The sequence below is a fragment of the Pteropus medius genome, unplaced genomic scaffold (genome assembly GCF_902729225.1).
Source record: "Pteropus medius unplaced genomic scaffold, Ma_sr-lr_union100, whole genome shotgun sequence".
NCBI classification, from domain to species: Eukaryota; Metazoa; Chordata; class Mammalia; order Chiroptera; family Pteropodidae; genus Pteropus; species Pteropus medius.
This window is the reverse complement of record NW_024349800.1, coordinates 30,292,271-30,304,757: the sequence shown is the minus strand read 5'-3', so window position 1 is coordinate 30,304,757 and position 12,487 is coordinate 30,292,271.

The window sequence follows — 12,487 nt, the reverse complement described above, 5'->3', positions numbered from 1 at the left end:
GCCAAAAGTGTATGTACATGCCCAAGGAAATATACCAGTTGCACACTATTAATGAAGTATTGACAAGACTCAGGTGTATCTTTATCCCTTTCTACTCCACTAAAGAAACTTTAACAGACTGCAAACAAATGAATGCCATTATTACATATTTGTGTACTGGGGACTTCCAGTTCTTACAACATGGCAGATTAAGGCTTACAGTGAACCCTTTTCATTACAAATACCTTGAAAGGCTGAAGAAAATGGAACAACAAATATATAGCCAAACTCACAAAATAGAGAAACCTCACATTCTAAAATAGAGAATTTATTTGTTTATCAAATTATATCTTGAAGATCTGTCCTTGTCAACACAGGTAGACTACCACATTAGTCTTCCACAGTATAGATACACTACCACATTAGTCTTCCACAGTATAGATACACTACCACAGTAGTCTTCCACAGTATAGATACACTTTGTAATTGGAGCAATAAGAATGCAAGCTTTGGTATGTGTGTGGGAAGTGAGTAGCAGCTGTTAGCAGATTGAGAGAGTTCTTAAAGGCTAGGGGCTTGAATTTTATTCCACATTGGAACAGCAATGGAACCCAGGGCATCCAAGTAGAAAGCCGGAATGGAAACCTGTATAGAGCTAGAACCCTCAAATAGCCGGCCAATTGGCACAAACCGAACTGGAAGCATTCCACTCCCACAACCAGGCAGATGGCAAGACAGTCTTTCTCTACTTAGGACAATAGTAAGTGGATGAACCCTTTGTTAGAAAGTAAACCCTCAAGTCTGTGCCACAATCCAATTTGGAATATGAATTTATATGCAGGATATCTCACAGAACACCCAGTTAACGTAAGAATTAATCCTGCTGGTGATAACTCTGAAGTACCTGACAAAAGCAAATGCAAAATTCCCCTGGAGAGAGATTTCCACAATCCACAGAAAGGACAGTCCCTAATAAAGATACGGTCATGAACAAAAATTACAACGCAAACAGGGAAGAAAATCAAACTGAGCAAGAGTATGCAGTACAACAAAGAGAATTACTCAAACTTCAATAATAAAAACACTTGCAATGTGAAGAAACTTATTTTTTTTCCACAATGGAAAATTTTATTCATTGCCTGTTATTTCCATCCCCTCCATTCTCTCTCTTCTCTCCTTCTGGAACAGCTACTAGATGAATGATGGAACACTTGGATTTATCTTCTATGCCTCTCAACTTTTCTTTCATTATCCTTCTCATGATAACTTACCTCTAAGTAATGCAAGAGTCCCTTGACACTAACTTTCTACAAATTTTTTTTTTAGCTATGTTCATGGTTATCTCAGGCCATCTATTAAAATTTTTTTTTAATTTTAATATATTTTTAATATCCAATATCTATACATGTTTCTTGAATACACAAGACTCTTTCTAGAGTATAGATATGATAGCCTTTCTTATCTGTCTTAGAATATTATAATTATGCTTAAAGTCTTGTTTCCTCTCTTAATTCTGTTGATTTTTATTTAGCATGATGCCTCACTTGCGTGGTATTGTACATTTTTCTTAAATTTTTGGTGACTCTTGGTTGTATACTCTCTTCTTTGATTATGAGATTTTCAGATTTTCAGTATAAGTTGTTTCTATGTATTAGAGCCAGACTTTGGGACAGGGTTGGGATGTGTAGTCAGATAGGATCTGAGGATGATTTGTCTGATAGGCTCCTTGATCCTCTGGATGGTCAGCAGCTGCTTAGGCACTGCCTTGTTCCTCTAGCCCCAGTGGAGGAATCATACCACAGTTGCCCATTGCTTAGCACAAGCAGAATGAGCAGGGATGTCTGATTTGCTGCTCTACATGCAGTTCCCTAATTCTTCAAATTAATAAATACCCCAGGGCCTATTCTACTTTTTAATATCCAATGACTCTAAGCTTGTAGTTTTCTCAGACCTATCTCCACAGCAGTCATCTCTACACCTATGTGGGCTTTTGTTTCATTTATTTTTATTCCTTCATACATTTATTCTCTGGTAATATCTTTCAGAATCAGTTTAAAATATATTTCCTTTGATAGTAAGTTTCCCTGTTTTCTAATGCTATTAAGTTATATTTCATTATCTTTATCTACATGTATTTCTATGAGATTTAGTGGACAATGAACAGATTTGTAAATCTGTCTGCCATTTTGAATCAATTACTAATTTTCTTTTAAGTCAATCATTTGCAAAGTTATTACTTTAACCATTAGTAAATAACACATTCTCTGCAATAGACCTTATAGTTGACTGATAAACATCACTGAGAACTGACACAGTCATTCTGTCTTAGAGTGAGAGATAGAGCCCAGTTAGTGGACTACTACCACAGGCTAGGTTGGTGGTTCTCAATGTTTTCAAAACTGAGGACATCTTTTCTGTATTAAAAAAAAAATTCATGGTCCCTCACAAAATAAAACAGAACTTCCAGTATCCATTGTTTGAGAAAACACATAGTAACAAAACACAATGATGACTTCCAAGTTCAAGCACTGTTTTTTAATTGCTAAGGGTGTGTCTCTCCACAATGAATTTCATAGTCTATTAAAGTTATAATGGCCTGCTAGTACAGATAGAGCTCTTAAATTTCACAAGAATATTTGATTGTTTCCAAGTAATTCCCTTATTGGGTGTTTTAATAGAATAATAGCCTTTACCAGGATACAGGATTTTTTTTCAGCCTACCAAACCAAAAAAAAAAATGATCATTCATATAATTTAATATTTTGAGAACACCTTAATGAATGTGCTAATGGTTTTCAGCCCTTAATATTGCTACTAGTGATACAATAAATTTGTATAATGATTTAAGCTTTAAAGCATTTTCAAATCCATTATCTCATTTGATCCTTACAATAACCCTATGAAGCAGAGCAAATAATAATAATCCAATTTTTACAGCTAATAATAGGCTCAGAGAGCTTAAATGATTCCCCCAATTTTGTAGTTAGCAAGCAATAAAGCTAGGACCAGAACCTTAGTTTCTCAATGCCCAATCCATTCATTTCCAAATGTCAACCCACAGGGCAATGCTGGCCAATTATAAATGAAAAAATAAGGCTGTGTAAGAAACATGAGATGCAAAGCAAATAATTTCAACACTTTTATTGAGAGACTGCCATTTTACTGCCTTTTGGGATTTAATATGTTCTGTGTTAGACTTACCACTATGACGGACTAAGTTGTTGTGGAAAGCTCCCATCATTCCTAACACAGATAAATGTTTGATAAAATATAACAAAACATATGAAATACACAACTAAGCATAAGAACAAGAAATTGATATCCTCAGGTGCCAGAAATAAAGAGAACACCATAGTGGTAAGAGGTGAGGCTAAATAGCCAACTAGAGAAATGGAATCAGAAGTTGAACATAAGAGCAGAAATTTTAATACCTGAGCTGGAATGGGAGTTGAGGCCCCACGTGCAGTGGAGTTGGGGCTGAGCATTAAGCCAGGATCCTAGAAGAGCTTTGTTGCTGTAAAAATGACTCTATACTATCTCCTCCTATTAGCCTGAGAATTAGGGGAGAAAGCAGACTGACTACCACCAGATGATACACCTCCCAAACTGAGCTGCACAGGATTGAGAGTCAAATGTGCATGCATGAGCAGTGCTGGTTCCCAAGCCAAGAAAGTGACAGGAAAACTGGTTTAAACCAGGGAAACCTGAAGGACTCTGGTAAAGACAAATATGACACTGCCCCATTCTTTATGATCCTGGATACATGAGCCACCACCAAAAGAAATACCCATGATGAGATGCAAATACACACACACACACACACACACACACACGAAGGAAAACTTCCAGGGGAGGGAGTTAGCAGGATTCATCCCCAAAATATTACAAACAATAGAGCAAATAGACTATAAAGTAAGTATGCTTTAAATGATTCGAGAAAGAAAAAGAATAAAAACTATATAGAGAAGCCAGAATACCATAAAAATAGGCCTATGGGGAAGCTATTGAAATTCTAAAGATAAAAACTATACTTTTAAAAAACTTAACTCAGACTACAGCTTAAGAGAAAATCAGTAAATTGGAAGACAGAGTTGAAGAAATATCACAGAATACAACAGAAAAAGATGAAAAGGAAATATTAAAAAGGAGAGACACAGAGAATAGAATGTTACCAAGAGTTCCAGAAGGACATAATAGAGGGAATATGGGGGAGAGAAATTTAAAATAAAAATGTCTATGATAGGGACGACTACTTGTTACCAATAAAGAACCTCCCTCTCTGCCTGAACAGAATCACCCATTTTCTACTGAGAATTTGGCTGCCCAGAATAAAGCAATATTTCCTGCTTCCCCTGCAGCTGGGTATACCGTATAACTATGTTCTGAGATATAACCAGAACAGCATGTGCAACTTCCAGAAATGTCCTTAGAGGGGAGAAAAAGGCCCTTCTCTGTATTTTTTCCTTCCAGTAACTGGAATACAGATGTTATGGTTTAAATTTGAGTAGACAACCTACTTGCTGAGAATGGTAGAGCAATAAAATAGAAGAGTCTTTGAGCCCCTTGATATCATTAAACACCACCTGGATGGCCTAATGTAGTTGAGAAAGAAATAAACATCTTGTATAAACCACTTTGATTTAGAGATTGTTTTTTGTTTTTGTGTGTATGTGTTTTACCACTTGTGGCAGAACCTAATCCTAAAGTACACAATGATTGAGAATTTTCTAGGATTAAAGATATACATCTTCAATTTGAAGGAGCAAACTGAATTTTGAGCTGGAAAAATGCAATTAAATTCACACATGGACACATAATAGTAAAACCACAGAATATCAAATGTAAAGACAAAAACCTTAAAAGCAAATCAGAGAGAAAAGAGATTCTTAGAAAGGAAAGACAATCATAATGGCAGCAGGCTTCTCATCCACAACAATAGATATGATAGTGGAGTAATATCTTAGAAACGCTGAAGGCAAAATGGTCGATATAGACTTTCATGCTTAACTGAACTATAATTCAAGAAGGAGGACAAAATATGGACATTTTTCAAATATACACAGATTAACAATAATAGCAAGTGCTTACATAATACTTTACAAAGCACTGTTCTGCTTTATATATTTTAACTCAGTAACACCAACAACCCTCTGAGATAGGTATTATTAATATTACCATATTTAAGATGATGAAACTAAGATATAAGGAGGTTAAGTAACTTGCCCAAGGTCACACAGTAAGTGACAAAATCAGGATTCAAGAACAGGCATTCTGCTCCAGATTTCACGGTTTTAATCACTGTGCTACATTGTCGCCATAACTAATAAAAGTTAGTTATTCACAGATCCTCATTAAAATAACTACTTAAAAATGTCATTTTAAAAATTGATAATGGACCTGGACAGAAATTGTAGGATATAAACAGAGAAAACAAGACAAATCAGGAAGTCATATTAAGTATTAAGCTACAAAAATATTCTTTCATGAAAAAATTCTGATTTTAGATTCTAGGGAATTTTTTTTCCTTGTAGTGAGTGTCCTTATTTGGCAAAAGAAAATATTTGACAACTCTATGTCAGTTCCCTCCAAAATTCTGGTAATTTTCCCGGTATATGAAGTCACAAAGTCTGGAAACTATTGGTTCGATCTATTGTGCAACAAAAGTTTTTGTTTTATGGGTTTTTTTTTGAAAAACAAATTTGCAAGTTTAATTACTAATATGCCAAACAAAAAATATACTTATTGGTAATAGGATATTTTATGGGGTATTTGTAGTCATGATGTACAGGGCACATATAACCATTAGTGAGAATCACTTTTCCTCAGAAACATGGCCCCAGCAAAGGGCATGCTACGAATCAAAATGAAGTGGGGCAGGGAGAGAGGGAGAGAGGGAGAGAGGGAGAGAGAGAGAGAGAGGGAGAGAGGGAGAGAGGGGAGGAGAGGGAGAGAGGGTGGTAGAAGAGGAGAGAGGGAGAGAGGGAGAGGAGAGGAGAGAGAGAGGGAGAGGGAGAGAGAGAGGGGAGAGGAGAGGGGAGAGGAGAGGAGAGGGAGAGGGAGATATATGGAGAGAGATATATATATATATAGAACCTGTCCACCACAGAAATTCACTGCTAACACATTAAGATTTATGGAGAGAATGCTTTTGGTTAATAAATTATATCAAGATGATCTGCAATATTTTAGCCAGGAAGACAGAGCCCAGTGCTGTTACATGCCCACCAAAGTTGAAGATGGATAACCACACTGAATATCTCTGAAAGAGTGAATTTCTTCATCATAAATTTTCTTCAAATGACTCTATAAACTATCCTTTTTAATTCTATAGATTGAGAATGCGTAATGTTTTACTCTTAAGCAACTTTATAAGTCACATGATTTCCTCATTCTCTAGTCAACTTTGCACTAGAAGGAGATATCCCAGATATGTTCCCCAGAGTTCTTAGCTCTGTTTCACAATCATAAATGAATTGTAGAAATGTATGATCTAACACAATTTTCATAGCCAGAATCTTAATTGTAGCTCTAAAAGAAATTAAACTTCCAGATTAAGTTCTATAAAAATGATTTCATTTTTTTAGAGTGCTTTTGTTTTTGTTTCTTTAAAGCTTCAGCACTTTTGTTTTTCATTGTGGCGGCAGATGGGGAAAGTGAGAGGGTATTTTTAAGAGTCAGCTTATAAAATCGGAATTCCCTAGAAAATCCCTTACATAGCCCATGATGTCCAGTATACAAAGTTTTGTATATAGTAATTCTTATACACTAAAAGATGTCACTGAGCTACAAGAACAAAAGGAAAATCCCTATCAGATGCTGCCTGCTTGCAGGATTTCCTTCATTCTGTTTTTGTATCAGGTTTCTACACCCCTAATATATGCTTGTGTAGTAAAGGATTAACCTAGCTCAAAGAGAGGTCCAGCCTTGGCTCTGGCTCCTGTGATGTAGCTTCTAAGACCTTGGAATATCCTGTCTGATAAGAGCGTCTTGTTTACCTGGGAGCCCTGGGCCAGGCCAGATGGTTTATGCTAAAATGTGATTTATTGTGGGATTTCTTGGCCACACAATATTAGCTTGATTTCTGGAGAGGATAGAGACTAAGGTCAGCTATGTGGGCTACCAACCATGATTATATGACCAAGCTCAATAAAAACTCTGGACACCAAAAGCATCCTAGCTGGCGATATTCCATGTGTATCATCACGTATCAGTACTGAGGGAAGTTAGCACTGTCTGCAACTCCACTGGGAGAGGACAACTGGAAGCTCATGCTTGAAATTCTCCTGGACTCTGCCCTATATGCCTCTTTTCCGATTTTAATATGTATCCTTTTCACTGTAATACACCATAACCATGAGTGTAAGAGCTTTCAGTGAGTTCTGTGAGTACTTCTATCAAATTATCAGACCTTAGAGTGCTCTTGGGGAACCTCAAACTTGCAGTGGCTGTTAGAAGTGATGGTGGTGTTGGAGAATTTCAATCTTTGCAATGTGAGAATTAAGCAAGATAATGAAGTCTATAGTGAAACTCCTTGGTAATATAGAATCTCTCACTATAATAGATGGAGTTGAAATATTTGATAGAAAAGGTTAATAATAAATTGTATTTAGCTCTAAAAATATTCCCATGTATTTTCAATCAAGAAATTCTGAAATTTTTAAGGACTGATTTTTAAATTGTTTGGTACTGATTCTACTGCAGTTAATCTCAGTTATGGTACTATAAAATACACACAAGAAGAACTCTTTGTCAATCATTAAAACTCTCACTTCTTTAATCAATTCTTTAGGCCTTAGAGTGGTAATCACTATTTCTTCGAAAGTACAGCACCATCTCTTACTGACTTCCTTTAACTTGACCCACAGCTTCCAAAATAATCACTTTATTAAATTCTCTTCATTCATCCTATTTGAGTGGCCACTATTTTCTGGCTGGACCTACAGTAATTGGCACTAAAGCCACATTTGATCACAGAGTCTACTCAACACTGAGCTCCAGGTTATAACTATGAACTAATTAAAGTTGACACTTGTAATGCATTTGGCATTCCTAGATTTGAGGTTTAATGATATCTCTCTTGGTTTGAGCATCTACCAAGAAACATGAAAAATATGCCTTATTATTGGACATTTCATACTTTATCACTTCTAATCACTGAGGAACAACTTCTAACATCTCAGTTATACTACTCGTAGCCTCAGTAATGGGAATTTTGGCCCAACATATCTGTCTGTTAATGTAACCTTGACAGCCACCAAGAGGCTCTATGACCCAATGAGCTCCTGAGTCATACCTCTTTGTTTACCATACCTCTTTGTCACACCTGCCTCTCTCTACAACTTACCCTAAACTCAAATGTCCTCAGAGACGAGGGAGGTAACCTAAACATGTAAAGACCATCAGTATAAATAAGGCAGGAAGTATAAATAAGGCAGTGTTGTAAACAGGAAGTTCTGATTCTGGTATGTTGGAATAAACACTTCTGAATATCCACTCCATAAAAAAAAAAAAGATGAGAACACTGGCAAAACTTGTCAAAGTCAACTGTTTCAGAACTCTGAAAATTAACCAATGGCTTATAAAAATTGAAAGAACATTTATTCAAGAAAAATGGCTGAATCTCTGTGACAATAGCAAGCTTTGTAGTGTTTTAACTTGCTCTATTCCCATTCTACGCTCAAAAAGAATAAATTACTGAAGAATTTTTTTAAGTGTAAGGCTTTTACACGGAAAACTACAAAATACTGTTGAAAGAAATTAAAGAATATCTAAGTAAGTAGAAAGACATTGCATATTCATGGATTAGAACACTTAATATCATTAAAATGGCAATATCTCCTCAATTGATTTACAGAATCAACTCAACAGTATATCAATATCCCCAGGTGCCTTTTTCTTTTCTTTTTTTTCTTTCCTCCTTCTCCTTCTCCTATTCCTCTTCCTCCTCTTCCTCCTCTTCCTCATCCTCCTCCTCCTCCTCCTCCTCCTCTTCTTATTTTTTGTAGTAATTGAAGCTAATCCTAAAATTCATATGGAAATGCAAGGGGCCCAGAATAGCCAAATAATCTTTAAAAAGAAGAACAAAGTGGGAGGACTCACATGTCCTAGTTTCAAAACATACTACAAAGCTATAGTAAAGCAAGACATTGTGGTACTGGCATAAAAACAGACACATAGATCAATGGATTAAAATTGAGATTCTAGAAATAGACCCCTTCAACTATGGTCAGTTGGTCAAGAATGCCAAGGCAATCCAATGGGAAAAGAATAGTGTTCACAACAAATGATGCTAGACAACTGGATAACCATATGCAAAAGAATAAATTTGGACCCCTTCTTTATATCTTACAAAAATTAACTCAGAATTGATCGCTGACCTAAGCATAAGATTGAAAACTATAAAACTCTTAAAAATAAAACATAGGTGTAAAGTTTTGTCCCTTTAGATTAGGCAATGGTTTCTTAGATATGACACCTAAAACACAAGAAACAAAAGAAAACATAGATTAATTGGACTTCATCAAGATTTAAAACTTATGTGTTTCAGAGAACACCATTAAGAAAGTGAAAAGTCAATCCACTGGAGAAAATATTTACAAATCATATGAGACAACTCATAAACTCATCAATTACAAAATGTCCAATCAAAACATGAGCAAAGAATATGAATAAACATTTCTCCAAGGAAGCTATACAAATGACCAATTAAACATGAAAGATTCTCAACATCATGGGTCATTAGGGAAATGCAAATCAAAATCTCAATGAAGTATCACTTCATACCCACTAGATGGCAAAATAAAAAATTGTTATCCAGGAAGTGGAGAAACTGGAACCCTCATTTATTGCTGGTAGGATTATAAAATGATGCAGCCACTTTATAAACAGTTTGGCAGTTCTTCAAAAAGTTAAATACAGAGTCATCATATGACCCAGCAATCCCCTTCATAGTTATATACCCCAGAAATGGAAAAGATATGTTCAAACACTTATACACAAATGTCCTATTCGAATGGCCACTATTTTGTTTATTCATAAATTGATGGACATATTTATAATAGGCAGAAAGTAGAAACAACCCAAATGTCCATCAATTTATGAATAAACAAAATGCAGTATATCCATACAATGGAAGATTATTCAGCCATAAAAGGGAATGAAGTACAGATACATGCTACAACATTAACCAACAATGAAAATATTATGCTAAGTGAAAGAAGCCAGATGCAAAAGGCCAAAGCTAATATTCCATTTATAGGAAATGTCCAAAGTAGGCAAAGCCATAGAAACATAAAGTAGATTGGTGGTTGTGAGGGCCCGGAGGCAGGAAATGGGGACTGGGGAGTGACTACAAATGGGTACAAGGTTTCTGAAGTGATGAAAGTGTTTCTTAATTATGATCAGTGCACAACCTTGTAGTAAAAAACCACTGAATTCTACACATTAAAATAGTGAATTTTTATTATTTTTTATGTGAATTATATCTCAATAAAGTTGTTATTAAGGAAAAGACAATAAATAATGCTCAAACCTAAAACAAACTATGGAGTCCAGGCCCCTTCTAAAGACGTGGTAGTTTAGAAACATTTTAAATACAGGGCTCACCAAATAAAATGCCACTGCTGCCAGACCTACATGTCAAGTGTGCACACTCTGAGAGTGTCTCTTCACGCCAGCCTCCCAACACACACTGGCCTCTTGACTGGAACAGGACAAGAGGGAGGGGCCTTTCTACTTAAGTGGGGTATCACCTCTATTGGCTATCACTCCCTTTGTCTCCTACACGTAGGACCTGGTCAGGGGAGCACCAGGAGTGAGCCTGGGAGTTTCCTTAGTCATGTTACATACTTCTCTGAGTATGTAACATGACTAAGGAACTCATGCACTCTTGCCTGATCTGGGAATACTGATTCCAACTCTACCCCAGTAGGATGGCTCAGTCAAGTCTAGCCGAACTATCCTTCCAACCTTCTTGGAAATCTTGAGTCCTCTGAAAACTTAGCCCCAGCTTCCTTAGGAGCTGTCCAATCACTCCAATGTTCCTTATTCACCTGTGTGCCGCGTACTTTACACCCACAAAGCACACCTGGCCACAAGAAACTTCAACCATCACACCAGGTCACAGAATAATATTCCTTTCATAATAAGCACTTAAATTCTCAGCTTATCAAAAAATAAATAAAATAAAATCGACACAAAATTTTTAAGAATTCATATGGGGATATGTGTATGTGTATGTGTGTGTGTGTCTGTCTGCCTGTCTGAAGTGAAATGATCCTAGACTTACAGACAATTTGACTCACATCGTCTAACAGTAATCCCCCCGCTCAGGAGGCTAAAAAAAATCCTGACAACCTCTGGAAAGGCAGCTTGGACCAAACACTGAACCAAATACTAAAAAATCTGGTTTCTAACCCCAAAGCAGGTCTTGGAGCAGGTCATCTCATCTATATAGACATCAGTTTTCTAATCCATGAAGCAAGAATAGTTATATTTAGTTCTGCCTAAGACACAGGTGATCTTAAGGATCAAATTGGAGAAGAAAATTGATTAGACAGTGCTTTGAAATTTATAAAACAACAGGTAGATGTGGGGTTTCATTATCTTGTTTTTGAAGCCATGACGAAAATTTTAATAGGCAAATAAAAGTGGTTGGCTAAACAACTAGGACAGTTTCTTGGTTACAAGGAGGCACTGTTTTGAAGAAAAGGAAAAGAATATTAACTGAATTCATTATTTTGTATTATGTATTTATTTATATTGTAAATATAGTATATTTTACATTTACGTATATTTATATTTCATATACATGAATATAAAATATGTATTTTATAATATATTTATAAATATATTGAAAATTTCCTTTCTAGGCCACAGAGTAGTTTATAAATCAATGCCATGCTGACATTTCTTATTGCACCAATCAAACCAAAGTTGTTAGACTTGTTACAAGAATTCAGTGACAGCAACAAAGGGCGGCCCACCGCAACACGGTCACGTGGGGTGTTCCTTCATCTTTCTTTGAACATTATTGCCAGTGAACCAACCCAGTAGAAAAACAATTCTACCCTACTTCAGTTCTATATTATATTTAAGTTCTGCCAGCTATGACCGCCCCCCCCCAATAAAAAAGTCAAAATTACATTTTCAGAGGAAGAGGGAAAGGAGGTAAAATTCCCTACCACCTCCATAAGAATCTACAAATCATGAGATGTTAATTATAAAAAGTAACTTGCATATTTTGTTAAAAGTATATTACAAGTATTAGTAGTTGTTTTAGAGCTTTAAAAAATGTGTAAAGAAGACTAGTTTTGTTAATTCAGGCCTGTTGCTACATAACTGGTGTGATGTTGTTTGGTTTTGCCATCCAGGATTCCATCCCTCAGAATCTGAATTGGGCAGGAACCTAAAAAACTCCTTGTAAACACACAAATCTGTAAGCAGTTATGCCTGGTGACTCTTCCTAAACTGAGGGTCAGCTTAAACTGTGGGGAAAGGCGAAGAAGGC